Genomic DNA, 17,100 nt, shown 5'->3' on the forward strand with positions numbered 1-17,100 from the left:
TATTACCTCTTCCTGTGCCTCTCACCCCTCCCCCAAAATCAATTAATGAAACCTTCTTTTATATTTTGAAATATATGCTTCAGAGGCAGCAGCTTTTAAAAGCAAAATGGACTCTTTCCTGTAAAACCAGGGTTGGGATATTAACCCTCTCTTGGTATGGGCAACAACTGCATCCAGGAGATTTGGATGTGGGGTGATTTGGATGTGAACAGTGGGTTAATCAGTAGATCGGACTGCCTAGGAGAATGTTGCAGGAAGGTATACTGGTCTGTTCATTTAGTGCAAAGGAAGTTTCTAGCAGATTCTTTTGATAATTATTATGGGGAACCACTTAACTTTTGATTTAAACAAAATCTGACTGTAATTACTGGGCATGCTCCACTCTTTTAACTGTTTTCAGTCTTTTTCAGGAAATATAGAGGAAGCCAAGACCATTAGCATTTTAGAACAGTGACAACCTAAAAAGATCCTCTGGCCATGAGGTAGTTGGCAGTGCACTTAGGAGAACATCACCACATTAAATAATATTTACTCTGGGTCTCCTAGTGCTTTAAAGGTTTAATGCTTGTGTTGAACCAAATATTTTATTTAATTCCCATCTCTTCCAGCAACCTCATGAAAACGACCTTTTCTCTTTGTTCCACTCCCACGCATAAAGTGTTTCTTCACTCTATTTACTCTGCGATGTTTTAAAGTGATTGAGCTAGAATTTGCTACCTTAATTCCTAACGTCAGTACTCTTACACAAGCAAGCTATTTACACTATTACTGGCCTGCAGTGTGATATCTGGCAAGGCATTTATTTAACTTCTCATTAGCTCAGTCTTCTAATCTGTGAAATGCATAATGTAAAATGTAACCTGGAAATAATGTTACCTGCCTCTACTTACCAATAGCTACCAGGATTGATGTAAAGATGAAATGGAATGGATGGCATGAAAGTGTTTTGTTAACAAAAATATGCTGGGTTAAAAAATATGGCTGATAATAATATTAGCTCCAACAACTTTAAACCAGTTTACCATGTTTCAGATGTTCCTAAATTTTATTTTTGTATTAGCAATATTGAATTTCACTAATAAAGAGAAATGTTATCCTATTTATATTCCAAAAGCTATGGATTAGATGGTAAAATATATACAGCAAAGTATTCACAAATGGAATTTGCCTTTTCTCTTGGATTGATTTCATTTTCAATTTCTACTCATTTATTTTGCAATTAATCACTGTGTGCAGAGCATGGTACTAAGCAGTACAACAGAGTAGTAAACACATTCCCTGCCCACAGTGAGTTTACAGTCTAAAGGTGGAGTTCTTAAAATGTGGATAGTTCTGATGGATTTGCAAAATCCAACACACAAAAGAAAACTAGAAATTCCGCATATTTATAGGAGTGTGTAGTATCACTGAATGACATAAATTAAAGACCATAAAACGCTATTGTCTCTTTTATTCCATTTTTATAAATTTCCTTTGCCACACTGCCACGAAAAGGAATTCCCACTACATTCATGGGAAAACTGTATCATGATGGGATTGAGGATTCATATATCTCTAGAATTTTCTTAATTATCAATTTTATTTTTTCATATTAATTTCTTTCTCATATTATGGCATTATAATACTTACCTAATTGCTTTCTCATCATTGCTAGGTATATGATTAAGATAGCAATAATTTGAACTCAATTTAAAATTTGTGGTAATTGGTTATCATGGTTATCTATTGCAAGGATGCTTTACAAAATAGTAAAATTAGTGTTATCAGAATATAATACATGAAAGTGACATTAGGTTACATTTTGCCACAGATAAGAAGATCTGTGTGTGTGTGTGTGTGTGTGTGAGAAGCAGCGTGGCTCAGTGGAAAGAGCACGGGCTTTGGAGTCAGAGGTCATGAGTTCGAATCCCAGCTCTGCCACTTGTCAGCTGTGTGACTGTGGGCAAGTCACTTAACTTCTCTGTGCCTCAGTTACCTCATCTGTAAAATGGGGATTAAGAGTGTGAGCCCCACGTGGGACATCCTGATTCCCCTGTGTCTACCCCAGCGCTTAGAACAGTGCTCGGCACATAGTAAGCGCTTAACAAATACCAACATTATTATTATTATTAATTCTCTGAGGACTTCTTTAGGGCATCTTTGGTTTGTCATGCACTGCAAGTGGGAATGGCTGAGATTCCTCATTATTTTCATCATCATCATCAAAGCATTAATTAATTGACAGTATTTATTGAGTTCTCAATGTGTGTAAACTACTGTATTAAGTGCTTGGGAGAATACAACAGAGTTGGTAGATGCATTCCCTCCCCACATTGATCTTACAATTGAAGGGGAGACAAGAATTAATATAAACAAATAAATGGGACTAAGAGTCTGAGAGGGAGAGAGAACAGATATTTAACCCTCATTTTGAAGAAGAGGAAGTTGAGGTTACAGAGAAGTGAAGTGAGTTTCCAAAATGTCCCAGCAGACAAGTAGAAGAGCTGGAATTATAACCTATGTTTCCAAACTCCCAAGCCTCTGCTGTTTTCATTAGTAGAGTCTCCTTCAAATACAGTAAATCAGTGATATTTATTAATACCCACTAAATGCTAAGCCCTTTTCTAAGCACTTTTACTGGCCTCAAGAAGCTTATGATCTAAACTAGGAGAAAAGACAAATATTATTCACAAAAAATGAACACAGGAGGAAAAAGAATAATTTGTACTACTTCCTGCTACGGAGGAAGTAATACAAATATATCAGGTTGAAATAGCTGAATGAATTATCAAATATGCAAATAAATCAAAGCTATGCATATGTTCAAAAACAGTAAAATACAGAAGTTCTAAGAGTGAGAGTTGGGTTGAAATGAAGTAGAATGAATGTTGTGAACTATCAGTGAACCGTTCTTAGAGAAAGTGGGATTTGGGGAAGATTTTGAAGACCTATATAGCCTAATGGATTTGGAGGGTCAAGGAGCTTTAATCAAACAGTGTAAGCAAGGAGCTCGCGGTGGAAGAGTTGAGTAAGGTCTGGTTAGAAGGTCAACTCAGGAGGGGCAAAAATGGAAGCTGGGGAATGTTATTATTATCATCATTATTATTATTAGTTATTTTTATGGTATTTGTTAAACACTTACTATGTGTCAGGCACCGTACTAAGCACTGGGATAGATACAAACTAATGAGATTGGACGCAGTCCATGTCCCCCATGGAGCTCATGGTCAATTCCTATTTTATAGATGCAGTTACTGAGGCACAGAGAGGATAAGTGACTTGTCCAAGGTCACACAGCATGCAAGTAGCAGAGCCAGAACTAGAACCTAGATCCTTCTGACTCCCAAGCCCATCCTATATCCACTAGGCCATGGTGCTTATTATTAGTATTATTACCATTATCATTATTATTGTTATTATATTAAACACTTACTATGTGCCAAATACTGAACTAAATGCAGGGGTAGATACAAGATTTTAGGGTCAAACACAACCTCCGTCCTCCATGTGGCTCACAGTTGAGTAGGATTAAATCGCCATTTTATATTGTAAGGAAAATGAGACACAGCGAAATTAGGAGACTTGCCCAGGGTCATACAGCAGGAAAGTGATGGAGTCAGGATTAGAACCCAGGCCTTCTGATTCCCAGGTGCATGCTCTTTCTACTAGGCCATGCTGCTTCTCCTAGCAAGCTTCTCATAGTGAATAGCAAGTGAAGCAACCACATATGTGAGGGGGAGCCTTGTGAGTATGGTGGAGATCCTTGAAGCCAATGTTAAAGAATTTATGTTTGATGTGGGGGTTAACAGGTATCCAGTGGAGGTCTCTGAAGAAGCAGCATAGAATAGAGGCTGGAACATGGGCCTGGGAGTCAATAGGTGGGGCTCTGATCCCACCTCTACCACTTGTCTGCTGTGTGACCTTGGACAAGTCACTTCACTTCCCTGAGCCTCCGTTACCTCATCTGTAAAAGAGGAAGTGAGGTTGTGAGCCCCATATGAGACGGGGGCTATCTAACCCAATTTGCTTGTATCCATCCCTTTGCTTAGTACAGTGCCTGGCACATAATAAGCACTTAACAAATACCATCATTATTATTATTTTTATTAAGAATGAAGAGATATTTGCCAAATGATGATTGGAAGAGGTGACCTATATAGCAGCATAAAGTGCGGAATGAAGTGAGGAGGGGCTGGATGCAGGGAGATAGGTGAGGAGGCTGATACTTCATTCATTCCATTGTATTTATTGAGCTCTTACTGTGTATAGAGAAGTATAATAAGCTTTTGGAAAGTACAATACAGCAATACAGAGAGACAATCCCTGCCCACAACCGGTTTACAGTCTAGAGATAGGGAGACAGACATCAAAACAAGTAAACAGGCATCAATATAAATGAATGGAATTATAGATATATTCATATATACATAAGTGCTGTGGGCGGGGGGGGGGCGGGGATAAAGCAAAGGGAGTGATTTGAGGTGATGCAGAAGGCAGGTGGAGCTAAGGAGAAGGGGGGCTTAGTTTGGGAAGGCCTCTTGGAGGAGGTGAGCCTTCAGGAGGGCTTTGAAGGGGGGGAAGAGTGATCATTTGGCAGAATTGAGGATGGAGGGCATTGTGGGCCAGAGGTAATATGTGGGCCAGTGACGGCAGCGAGACAGGCAAGATGGAGTCACATTGAGAAGATTATCGCCAGAGGAGCAGAGTGTGTGGTCTGAGATGTAGAAGAAAAGGGAGGTGAAATAAGAAGGGGCAAGGTGATAGATAGCTTTAAAGCCAATAGTGAGGAGTTGCTGTTGTCTTGCCATGGCATAACAAGACCTTTCCACCTGTTGAATGGAAAGGGTGGGACAGATTCAAGAAATGATAAGGAGGAAGAACGAGCAAGATTTAGGAGTTGATTGCATATGTTCTGACCAGTGTGGCCTGGTGCAAAGGGGACAGCTTGGGGGCAGAAGATCTGAGTTCTAATCCCAGACCCACCACTTGCCTGCTGTGTGACCTTGGTTAAGTCACTTAACTCTCTATCAACTTTTTCAATTGTATTTACTGAGAGCTTACTGTAGGCAGAGCCCTGGATGAAGCATTTGGAAAGTACAATACAGCAATAAAGAGAGACAATCCCTGTCCACAACAGGCTCACAGTCTAGTGGGGGAGCACGGACATTAATATAAATAAATTATGGCTAAGTATATAAGTGCTATGGGACAGAGGAGGAAGTGAATAAAAAGCCCAAGTGCCTAGTACAGTGCTCTGCATATAGTAAGCACTCAATAAATACTATTGAATGAATGAATGAAAAAGTGCAAATTCAAGTGCAATCCAGGCTACAAATTTGTAGGTTAAGGAATGATACCTAGTAAGAAATGGAAGAGCTAAAGGGCTATAGCAATTTAAGCTGATAGGGAGTGTTGCTCATGGCTAGATAAACTTTAGGCAAGAGTTTGACTTGTTCCTGAAATGAAGTAGACTAGAACTAAAAGAGGATCCTCTAAGTTATACTATTCCTAATATAGCAGGGTAAGAGTCTGTCTTATAATTGAATAGCTTTTGATCAAAACCTGTAAAAACTAAGCAGAAGCTAGGAATTCAGAGTTTATCAAAGCCCAGTGGAATAGTTGAAGGGTCCAAATGTCTGCTGAAACATCAGACTGAAGATAAAACTTTTGCAATTTACTGAACTAAATGATTTTATGTCAAACCAGAAAATTTGAAACTCAAAGAAGGCCTGACTAAGCCCTCATTTCTCCTATTCACCCTCCCTTCTGTGTTGCCTCTGCATATGGATCTATACACCTAGAGTACTTGTTATTCACCCCACCCAAATCCCTACAACTTTTATGTACGTAGCCCTATATTCTACCATTTTCCCTATCTATAATTGTCTGTCTTTCTATCAAGTGTAAGCTCCCTGTGGGCAGGGAAATGTTCCTATCAACTCTATCGTTCTCTCCCAGGCCCTTAGTACACTGCTGAGCATACAGTAAATGCTCAATTCCCTTTCCCTCTGCCCCTCCTCTCCTTCCCATTGCCCCTACTCCCTCCCTCTGCTCTACCCCTTCCCTTCCCCATAGCACTTGAGTATATTTGCATATATTTTTCAGTACTCTATTTTATTAATGATGTGTATATATCTATGATTCTATTTATCTATTTTGATGGTATTGATGCCTGGCTATTTGCTTTGTTTTGCTATATCCCCCTTTTAGACTGTGAGCCCATTGTTGGGCAGGGATTGTCTCTGTTGCAAGTTGTACATTCCAACTACCTAGTAAAGTGCTCTGCACACAGTAAGTGCTCAATAAATACAATTGAATGAATGAATGAGTACCACTGATTGATTTAATGAGATCCCTTCATTTATAATCATATCGACTATGAAATATGAAATGGTTTTCCAGAGACTGCACATCATTAGCACACTGGAAAAAAAAAGTAGGTAATAGAATATCATTAGCATGTGTCCAAAGAAAGTTCCAGAACTCTATTAGAAATTTAGTTAAAAATTAAATACAATAGATGGGGAGCTGTTCAAAGTGATGGCAAATTTTGGGTCACAATTTAGCAGCACTGAATTTTTAAAAATGGCACTGGATATATTTTTCTACATGTTATGAAATCCTAGGACAACTCAGTCAAATTATTGTCATCATTGATAAAATTTATTGAACACACACTGAGAGTGTGTACCAAGAACACCATATGCTGTGGTGTACTCTTTTTGGAAGAGTACACCAGGAGACGGTCATTACCTTCCAGGGATCTACAAACTAGGGGGATGGGAAGACAAAAAAAAAATTATTAATAGTGGAAGTAGGTGGAAGAACAAGGATATGACTGGAAATAGTGCAACTCTATCAACAGAGTAAAGTAGCTGCATATGTCACTGAATATGTAAGTAATATATACAAAGATAGGCTACACAAATGCTAAAGATAAGTGCTGAGAATTGGAAGGAAATATATGTGCAAAGCATATGGCTGGGTTGATGTGCTTGGAGAGTTGAGGTTTCCGGAGGGGATGGGATTTTGGTAAAACTCTGATGTCAGTGAGAGTTATGGTCTAGTCTGAGCTCCCCAAAGTCACTCCTACCCCCTTCTCTATTCCCCCGCCCCCCGCCCCGCCAACCCTCTCTTCTACTTTTCTATCCATCCCAGCAGTATCCTCAGAGGAGCTCTCCTCCCTGCTCTCAACTGCCACCCCCTCCACCTGTTCTTTGGGTCCCATTCCCTCTCATCTTATAAAAACTATCGCCCCTTCCCTCCTCCCCTCAACTTCTGTCTTCAACTGCTCAATCTCCAACGGCTTCTTCCCCTCTGCCTTCACACATCCCAAGTCTCCCTAATCCTAAAAAAACCCTCTCTTGACCCCACTGCCCCTTCCAGTTATCACCCTATCTTCCTCTCCAAACTCCTAGAGTGAGTCATCTACACTCGCTGCCTTGTATTCCTCAACTCCAACTCTCTCCTGGACTCCCTCCATTCTGCTTTCCGTCCCTGCCACTCCACTGAAACTGCCCTCCCAAAGGTCACCAACGACCTCTTTTTTACCAAATCCAATGGCTCCTACTCTATCCTAATCCTCCTTGACCTTTCAGCTGCCTTTGTCACTGACAACCATTCCCTTCTCCTCAACATATTATCCATCCTTGGCTTCATGGACTCTGTCCTCTCCTGGTTCTCCTCTTATCTCTCTGGCCGTTCATTCTCGGTTTCCTTCGCAGGTTCTCCTCCCCCTCCCATCCTCTAACTGTAGGGATTCCTCATGGGTCAGTTCTTGGTCCCCTTCTGTTCTCCATCTATACTCACTCCCTCGGTGAACTCATTCACTCCCATGGATTCAACTATCATCTCTACATAGATGACACATAAATCTACATCTCCTCCCCTATTCTCTCTCTCTCCCTCCCTCCAGGCTCATATCTCCTCCTGCCTTCAGGACATCTCCACCTGAATGTCTGCCCGACACCTAAAACTCAACCTGTCTAAGACTGAGCTTCTAATCTTCCCTTCCAAACTCTGTCCTCTCCCTGACTTTCCCATCACTGTGGAAGGCACTACGATCCTTCCTGTCTCACAAGACCGCAACCTTGGTGTCATTTTCAACTCCACTCTCTCACTCACCCCACACATCCAATCCATCACCAAAACCTGCCAGTCTCACCTTCACAACATCACCAAGATCCACCCTTTCCTCTCCATCCAAACTGCTACCTTGCTGATAAAATTTATCATCCTATCCCGACTGGATTATTGCGTCAGCCTCCTCTCTGATCTCCCATCCTCCTATCTCTTCCTGCTTCTACCTCACTCTGCTGCCTGGATTACCTTTCTACGAAATGCTCTGGGCATGTCATTCCCCTCCTCAAAAATCTTCAGTGGTTGCCTATCAACCTTTGCATGAAGCGAAAACTCTTCACTACTGGCTTCAAAACTCTCCATCACCTTGCCCCCACCTACCTCACCTCCTTTCTCTCTTCCTAAAGCCCAGCCCACACAGTCCTCTCCTCTGCCGCTAACCTCCTCAAGATCCCTAGTTCCCCGCTGTCCCACCGATGACCCCTGACCCATGTCCTACCTCTGGCCTGGAATGCCCTCCCTCCTCACATCTGCCAAACTAACTCTCTTCCCCTCTTCAAAGCCCTACTGAGAGCTCAACCTCTCCAGGAGGTCTTCCCAGACTGAGTCCCCTCTTTTCCTCTGCTCCTCCTCCCTTCTCCATTGCCCTTGCTCCCTCCTTCTGCTCTACCCTCTTCCCCTCCCTACAGCACTTGTGTATTTTTGTACATATTTATTACTCTATTTTATTAATGATATGTATATATCTACAATTCTATTTATCTATTTTGATGGTAGTGATGCCTATCTACTTGTTTTGCTTTATTGTCTGTCTCCCCCTTCTAGACTGTGAGCCCATTGTTGGGTAGGGATTGTCTCTATCTATTGCCTTATTGTACTTTCCAAGTGCTTAGTACAGTGCTCTGCACACAGTAAGCGCTCAATAAATATGAATGAATGAATGAATGAATGAATGAATGAATGAAGGGAATGATCCAGGCTGAAGAGAGGGTAAGCAAGAAGTAGAAAAATAGAGTCCAGAAAATTGAAATTATTTGCAAAGGATTTGGGAATGGCCAACTTTCTGGCAGATCTGAGTGGCAAAATAAGGAATGATAAAGATTCCTTTGCTCGCCAAGGTCTGACCTGCTTCCTGCCTATTTCCTTGAGGTTAATGTACAAGAAAGCTACCATAGAGAAAGGAAGCAGATTGAGGGTTGAAAGTTGAACCTCCTGCAACTAATTTTCTGCAAAAGTGACATTTCAGGCAGGTTTTCAAGGCCTGTATGTATTCCTAACTGATCCTTATGCATCTACTGACCTTCTCTCTATGATGTTTAAATACTTAGTACAATTGGTAAAATTTCCCATAGAAGGAGTGGTAGAAATTGCTTTTCTTGATCCTAAATTCTAGGCCATTCTGGAGGTAAATCTGTGGCAGAAGTTACCTGTTTATAGCATTCTTCACCATTTATGTATATAATTAATTGGGATCACAAAGAGGCTTCAGAACCCTGCATGGCACATTGGACATGATTTTGACTGTGCGTCAGATACAAGAAAAGTAAAAAGAACAGCACCTTGACCCTTGCAGAGTTTTCATAGACCATTCCAAAGCATTTGATGCCTTCAGCACATCTGGTTTGGGAAGTGACTAAGCAAATTTTGTTGTCCTGAAAAGATTCTGAGACTACATCCTGGTAACATGGCTGGCTGGCTGGATGCCCTGTTAAATCCTGTCTATTTTTTCCTCACTTTCTCCTCAGCCTTTACCTTGGTCCAAGCTCTTGTCATACCACGTTTCCACTAGAAACTATTTTACCAGGATCCTCACTGGCCTCCCTGCTTCTAGTCATCTTCCCATTCAGTCTTTTTTGCATTCTGCAGTTTGGATCATCTTCTTGAGATCACTCAATATTCATCGCTTCAGTCCTCAAAAACATCCAGTAGCTACTCATCTCTTTAGTGCTTGGCACATAGTAAGCGCTTAATAAGAACCATAATAATCAAGTAGAAACCTCTTATTATTGGATTTCCCCATCTCATTAACTGGCTTGCTTCAATCAAGCGATCATATTTCTCTCCACTATTACATAGTTCACACTCTTTGCTCCTCTCCTGTTCATCTTCTAACTGTATTTTCTCACTCTCAATTTTTCAGCAACTGTGACCCCCTGGCTTACACTGTTCCCAAACCTGGGACTCTCTCTCTCTCCCCAAAGCCACAAGACCAAATCTTTTACCATCTTCATAGACCTCTCAAAACTCCACCTCTTTCAGGAAACCTAATCTGATTAAGTCACAGAATCCCATTCAAATCCCAGTCATGTCAACCTTAAACCATCTTAACCCTAATATGTTTTAGTCCTATCCTCAGGAATTATGTATTTTTTTATTTTTATATTAAATTATTCATTTAGGTATTTCATCCTGAAACCTTTATCCTTTTCTCTTATAGTGCTTTTCTTTTTGCCCTTTCTATTTATAAATAATGTCTGCCTGCAAGTTCTTTGTGAGCGTCTAGAGGTCAGTATTTGTGGGTCCTGAGTCTTTTAAACTCCCACAGAGATTTATACTTGTAGGAACTCAGGAAATGCTACTGGATGACAAGGATTTTACTATGACCAATCATGTCCAAACAAAAAGACCTCTCTGCATCCTGTGATGGTTTGGTGGAAGCCTCTCAATCACTAGAGAATTTGAAAGGAAAGAAAAACACTAAAGGAGAGTGTTTTTTTTTAATGGTATTGTTAAGTGCTTACAATGTGTCAGGCACTGTTCTAAGCACTGGGGTGGATACAAGTGAATCAGGTTGGACACAATTCCTGTCCCACGTGGGGCTCATGACTTCAATCCCCATTTTACAGATGAGGAAACTGAGGCCCAGAGAAGTGAGGGGACTTGTCCAAGATCACACAACATTAAGTGGTGGAGTCAGGATTAGAACCCATGACCTTCTGACTCCTAGGCCCATCTCTTTCCTTTATGCCATGTTCCTTTTCCAGCGTTGGGGTAGATGCAAGAGAATCAAGTTGATTCCATGTCCCACATGGGGCTCACAGTCTCAACCCCCATTTTACAGTTGTTAACTGAGGCACAAAGAAGAAGTAAAGTGACTTGCCCAAGGTCACACACTAGACAAGTGGCAGAGCTGGTATTAGAACCCATCCCTCAGACTTCCATTCATTCATTCAGTCAATCATACTTACTGAGCACTTACAGTGTGCAGAGCCCTGTACAAACTGCTTGGAAAGCACAATTCAGCAATACAGAGAGACAATCCCTGCCCACACCAGGCTTAGAGTCTAGCAGGGAAGAGACAGATATCAAAACAAGTAAACAGGCATCAATATAAATAAATAGAATTATAGATATATACACATCAAAACAATAAACAGGCATCAATATAAAAAAGAATACAGAACGCTTCATGCTCTATCCACTAGGCAGCACTTCTTCTCAGTGGCTTAGTGGATGGAGTTCTTCTCAGAGTTCTCAGTGGGCCCTTCCACTTGGACTGCTGCCTTATGAAATGCACCAAATCTGGAAAGACAGAAGAAACTGAGTTTTCCTTTCTAAATCTGGCCAAATTTCCTCCTCCTGTGGTGCATATTGAAGACCCCACCAGAGGTTTTTTGTCAATGTTAATTTTAACCTAGCATTTCACTACAGCTATATAGAATGTTATGAGTGTCAGGATGGTAATTAAATGATCTGCTATTGAGGGAAAATTACCAATGAAAAATAAAGGTTCTACATTGTCTGAGTTTTGGGGTCAGCAAAAGTCAAGGATGTCAAGGAAAGAAAAGAAATTATGGATTGGGCATTTCAGTTGTCATTTAAGTTAATATTAAATTGTTCGTGATGGACAGGGTGAATTGGTCAGTAAAAGAACTTCATTCAGTACAATTATGTTATATAATTTAAAGATAAAGGACACCAATAAGATTAACATAAAAATGACAATAATGTGTATAAATTGGGCGTGCCGTTATCTAAGGGCCCTGGGCTATTAGTAAAATGGTTTGAAATTAGTTCATTAATTGTTTGAGTAATGAACATAAAATCTTCAAAAGAGAAAGCCTCATTTAGAAGACACCTTTAAAATCTAGAACTCTATCTTGAAGAGTAAATACTTTTGATGCAATTGTATGGTATTTAATCTATTGTTGGTATTGACACTGAAGGTACGACTTACCAAAATTATTCTCCCTCTTTTAAATTAAAAAGCAAGGGAACGGTTATGACCAGAAATGCCATGTTAACAAACATAAATTGTCTTACAGTAAGTGCCTTTAGTTCTATCACAGACACAATAGTTAGTGCTTTTTCCATAATTATGTTGTTCAGAAAAATTCAACTTTAAGCTCTTTAGGGGCAGGGATTATGTCAACCAACTGTATTGTTTTGAATTTAGAAAAGCCTTTACTATATTGCTATGCATACAGTAAGCATTAAATAAATATGATTGTTGTACCATCACCTTTCAGGTGCTGAGAGATTGGAAGATATATGCCTGAAACTTTAGCTCTGAATATGTGACATCAAGATAGTGGAATTTGGTGATATTATGAGAATGCTTCAAAATAGTAGTTTTTTTGATGATTATACTATAAAAATGTGGAGCTAGGAAGCTTGATTATGACTTTGATGTTGAAAGGTTAATTCTCATTCTCCTTCCCTTCAAATATACTTAGTGAATTTTTTTTCAAAAAAAAAAGAAATGAGTACTAGCCATCATCCTGATATGGGGTTAATGTATATATATTCTCTGTGTACAATGTGTGAATGCCACTTTACATTTGGAAGTACTGATCAGGTGTGGACAATTCAAAGTATTTCCTGTTTACTATCCTTCATTATAATTGAGTTATGCATTCATGCTTTTTTCTCTGCAATACACTGTCTTTTAATTAAATGACACACCTTCTTAGATTCAGAGTAATTCAGTGAGTTTTGTCTTCTATATTTTAAACACCGAAGTGTTAATGTTCATCTGCAAAATGTAGGAATTTCATTTTAGCTTTGAATCATTACGCATTTATATGGTAGAAGACAGAAAATTAAGGAAGACCTAGCAATTTGCTATGTATTCAAATCATAAATATTAGAAAATGATAATGTTGCAATTTAGGGGATCTTTTGGAGTGGGTTAATATTGAAAAAATGACGTTTGAAAATAAGTATTAATAATTAAGCATAATAATGTTTTCCAGATTCTCAACATACACCATGCTTTTTCCTAGTGGACTTCGATTCCTCAAAAGTGAGGGGACTCAAGCTGGTGACATATGTATTCAGAGGGATTCTCAGTGCAAAAAAAAATCACAGGTACTTACCTTTCATAACCTTCTCCTCAAATGTGATTAGTAGTCTGTAAAACTGAAACAAGAAATGAACTGTGAAATGGATTAGGCTCTGAGAATACCAGTGCCATCCAAATATTTCCACAGACTATGGCTTTCTCCTGGGTTGAACTATAATGACTCTATGGTCTAATTTTACATAAATCAATTATGTGTCACTCTCTCATTTTCTGATAAAGAATCAATCAGTTATATTGAGTGCTTACTTTGTGCAAAGCAGTGTACTGAGAGCTTTGGAAACTACAATATAACAATATTGCCCACACCATTCCTAATAATAATAATTGTGATATGTTAGTACTTACTACGTGCCAATCACTGTGCTAGAAATTGGGGTAGATACAATGCAATCACCCCTCTCAGGGTCCTATCTGGAGAGTTTCCAGTACTCTACCAGTCTTGGCTACGAGAGGGAGAGTCAAGCAGAGGCCTACCCATTCCTTTCCTAGCTTGGGCAGTGGCTAGCGAATGAAGGGCAATCTGCTACAAGTCAAAACTCACCTGTGCTGGGCAGCAGCAACACTGCACGGAAGGAGGCAACGGTTAACCACTTCCAAATTTTTACCAAGGAAACTCTATGGAGGCACTCCCAGAATGATTGCAGATGGAGAGTGGGGCGTTCTGGGAGAGATGTGTCCGTGGCGTTGCTATGAGTCGGAAATGACTCAACGGCATAAGACAAGACAATGCAATCATAATCAGACACAGTCCTTGTCTCACATTGGTTTCCCAATCTAAGGAGAAGAGACGACAGGTATATTTAGTCACCATTGACAGATGAGGAAACTGAGGCACAAGAAAATTAAGTGACTTGCCCAAAGTCCCTAATGCTAGTCCTGTGCTCTTTCCCCTGAGTCAGGCTGAGTCAGGCTAAAAGTGAAGTTTTCACTGCTAGTTGCTAGTCAAGGGGTTAAATTTCCAGTTACAGGCACAAACACTTTCCAGCATCCTTTTTTTTAAATTTTATTTTTTGAATGTCCCCAAAGGTGGAGGTGCAATTGAACTCTTCATGTAACTGGCCAACTGAAACTGCTAATCCCTCTGGGAGATAACAATGAAAGTGAAAATTCTGAGAAGAGAAATATTCCCTTAACAATTAAGATCATATTGTCTAATGTAAAATAGTAAAGGATCTCCTTTCATTTATCAGCAGCCCAAAACATTCTAATAACCATATTTTAATTTTTTTTTCATTTTCCCATTATGAATCTGAAATTTGTCAGAAGGTTTAACCAAACATTCCAGCTAAGAATGCATTTACTTATGAGACTACTGTCTGGACATAGAACAAAAAAAATTTCTTAGAAAAAAATTAGGATCAGCTTTCACTTAACAAGATGCTTGGAATCGATTCTTTTCAATATTCCAAGATTTTATTTAATTTTTTAGTGATTCCTTCACCTAATTGGTGTAAGTAGTCAAATTGAAATATAATCACCCAATAAATGATTTAATGTAAATTTCACTCATTCTTTCCTGCCAATGAGCTGATGTACCAATCAGAAATAAAAAGAGAGAAAGGACACATAACTATCAACATATATATATATATATGGAAGTTTTTCAGAATAGTATTAGTGAATTGGCGATGGCTCTGTCATTATGGTAATAAGAATATTTATTGGTGATTTTAACCTGTAGAAAATCTTTATTGAAATCTTTTCTGCTTACTTAATTAACCATCTTAGCACACTGACCTTACATGCAATAGGAATATAGAAACACTTATTGCCCTTTATCCTTCTCCAATTACTTTTCCATTTAAGGTAGGGAGAGAGATTGGAATTGGTCATGGGATCTCAGGCAGGATAGAATACCTGATGTCTCACTTTGGGCTAACAAATCAAACTATCCTGGCATAGAATAAAGAAAAGATAATGGTATTTTTTAATAGTTTGGCCTGTTAGTCGACCATTTCATTTTGAACATGTTTTCTTTTATTTACAACTCATCCATGTCATGAATTTTTTAGAGTATGAATAGTAGGAAAGAGGCTTGTTTTATATAATGTACTGGATTACAATTGCAAATTCCAAGGCTCCATATTTCCATGGATTTCATGCACTTTTAATTACTAAAGAAAAAAAGCATGCAAACAAAAGAGACAAGATGAGGTCAGCCAGTCATTTATAGTTTTTATAAGTAAAATGCATGTGGTTTGGGGCCTCAAATTTTGGAGGCCATGCCATAATCTGAATCTGTTCTTTCAGAGACTATGTTGGAGAATAAATAGTGAATGGAGTTATTCTAATACAATATGTTCTTCTGGGTCACCAAAAATTATTTTCCCAGTGCTGATTCTGAGGATGGGGGCTGGATTGACAGTTTGTAGACATTCAAATATTATTTATGGTTCATGAACATAAAATGGAAGTTGTCTAAATCCAGCATATGCATTTTTCCAGGAAGATTGAAGTGAGGCAGTTAAGTTATAAGAATATAGATTTAAATAGAAAGTTCACTTCCATTTATGATGGAACATTTAATTCTAGAATGCAAAATGGCATAGTGGATAGAGCATGGACCTGGGAGTCAGAAGGTCATGGGTTCTAATTCTGCCTCCACCACTTGTCTGCTGTGTGACTTTGGGGAAGTCACTTCACTTCTCTGGACCTCAGTTACCTTTTGTTTGCAAAATAGGGATTGAGCCCCATCTGGGACAGGGACTGTATCCAACCGGATTTGCTTAAATCCACCCTAGCACAGTGCCTGGCACATACCACAGTTATTATTATTATAATTCTATTATTATTATTTTATTTAAATTTCTAGATACACAATATTCACAACAGAAAAAATGTAATCATAGTTCCTCTGTTCTTTTGGTTGTTCTATTGATTAGAACAGAAAATAACATTAAAATGCATGACATTCTGACTTCATCTATTTAATGATTTACAATAAATGGCATACATTTCCTTGGCACTTCACTGAAGCTAGAAAATAGTGTATCAGAGCAACTGGAAAAATACTTAGCATAAAAAAGGATAGACAAAACACTAGAAAAATGTATACTTCAAACAAGTGTAATGTGGTGTGTTATTTCAATAGTTAAGACTAATTTATGGTGTAATTAAAAAACTTGACAAAATAACTAAGTTAATTCAAAGTATATCTATGTTGGTCTCTCACGTTAACATGGAATAAGGGAAAGGTGTGATTCATAATATATAATCGTATTTTAAGCATAAATCATATTACTGGAATATTTGTCATTTAAAATAATTCACAATAATATCACTTCTAGGGAACTATATAAAATGCTTAAGATGTTAAATTTCAATTAATTTGACTATGAAAGTGAGGTAAAATTAGCATTCTTAATGGAATTTTTCTTTTTAGTTGTAAATGTTTATTCTTCGAGTTATTCACTCTCTGTCTTGTTTGTGCGCAAAAATTACTGTAACAACGTGAATATGAGTTTAGAAAGTTTGACTTTAAGGAATGCCCTGAAGTCACCTGATGGTCATTAACAGAAATAAAGCTCTGTGCTCAGAAAGGATTCAGGATCAGCCACAGAGTGGAAGAGGAAAAGAAGATCCTTAATCAAGCAATCAATAGTATTTATTGAGTGCTTTCTCTGTGCAGAGCACTGTGTTAAGCACTTAGAAGAATATGATAGACTTAGTGGGCTCAGTCCCTACCATCAAGGAGCTTGCAATCTATCAGGGGCTTGCCGGGAGACGTACATTCAGAA

At 38.9% G+C, this 17,100-nt stretch overlaps 1 long non-coding RNA gene and 1 other non-coding gene across 2 annotated transcripts in view; both read left to right on the forward strand.

Annotated features, from left to right (window-relative positions):
* The window catches only part of LOC120638585, a 314,790-nt gene extending 301,428 nt beyond the window's left edge, over positions 1-13,362 (forward strand). The window contains exon 3 of the long non-coding RNA XR_005660311.1: positions 13,254-13,362. This is a non-coding gene — a long non-coding RNA (uncharacterized LOC120638585). The remainder of the gene's footprint in view (positions 1-13,253) is intronic.
* Positions 13,363-13,756: 394 nt separating this feature from the next.
* LOC114817220 lies at positions 13,757-13,894 on the forward strand. The gene has a single exon (XR_003765067.1). It is a non-coding gene; the product is annotated as a small nucleolar RNA SNORA7 (small nucleolar RNA).
* Positions 13,895-17,100: the final 3,206 nt, after the last annotated feature.

Source organism: Ornithorhynchus anatinus, chromosome 1 (assembly GCF_004115215.2).
Source record: "Ornithorhynchus anatinus isolate Pmale09 chromosome 1, mOrnAna1.pri.v4, whole genome shotgun sequence".
Taxonomy (NCBI): domain Eukaryota; kingdom Metazoa; phylum Chordata; class Mammalia; order Monotremata; family Ornithorhynchidae; genus Ornithorhynchus; species Ornithorhynchus anatinus.